The sequence below is a fragment of the Mobula birostris genome, chromosome 8 (assembly GCF_030028105.1).
Source record: "Mobula birostris isolate sMobBir1 chromosome 8, sMobBir1.hap1, whole genome shotgun sequence".
NCBI lineage: Eukaryota > Metazoa > Chordata > Chondrichthyes > Myliobatiformes > Myliobatidae > Mobula > Mobula birostris.
The window spans coordinates 22,010,038-22,010,946 of record NC_092377.1 but is presented as its reverse complement, the minus strand read 5'-3'; positions in this window follow the sequence as shown (position 1 = coordinate 22,010,946).

Sequence of the window (909 nt, the reverse complement as noted above, 5' to 3'; positions counted from 1 at the left end):
CGCGTGCGCGGATGTGTTGCCACCGGCAACCGGACGGGAACGATTCGGTGTTACCGGTCACATTAGCTCCAGGCAAGTCTCCGGTAAAAGCATCTCATTCTTAATACGAGTAAAAAAAAATGTTGTCTAGGTGGCAAATAACTTCCACGTAGCGGGGTCATACAGACAGCAACTAAGGTCCTCTATCAGCTCGCCACTGCCTCAGAATACCACCACCAACGTTACCTCTTTTCCTTATCTTGCAAGTCAAGTCTCAACGAAGCAGGCATACAGTATAACCATATAATTCAAGGTTGAAACCCCAATCGGTGGTTTCCAGCCACTGTTTTTGGGGAACAATTGTTGGATCAAACATCAGAAGTCCGCAACTTTTCAAAGAACGCTCTAGTACCTATCACCTTAATTTTATTTGTAAATTGGGAGTTTAAATAACTTTTCCAAGACGTGCAACCATTTAGAACGAGTAATCCTAGAGTAATGCAGAATGGAAACGGGTCCTTCAGCCCAACACGACCATGGTGCCCTGCAAACTAGCTCCATTTACCTTCATTTGGCATATAACCCTCTAAACACCTCCTATCCATGTACTTACCCAAATATTTAATTTCCTGTAAATGCCTGCAAGAAAACAAATCTCAAGGTGACATATCGTACTTTGATAATAAAATTACTTTGATCTTTGATATTGTACCTGCCTCAACCACTGTCTCTGGCAGCTCATTTCACATACAAAGTTGCCCTTTGGGTCCCTTTTAAACTTGACACTTCTCACCTTTTATTCTACTTCTGAGGGGAATGGGGATTCACCCTATCTATACCCCTCATGATTTTGTCACCTTTCCTGTGTTCCAAGGAATAAATTGCCAAGACCAACCTCTCCAGATAACTCAAGCTCTTGAGTCCTGGCAG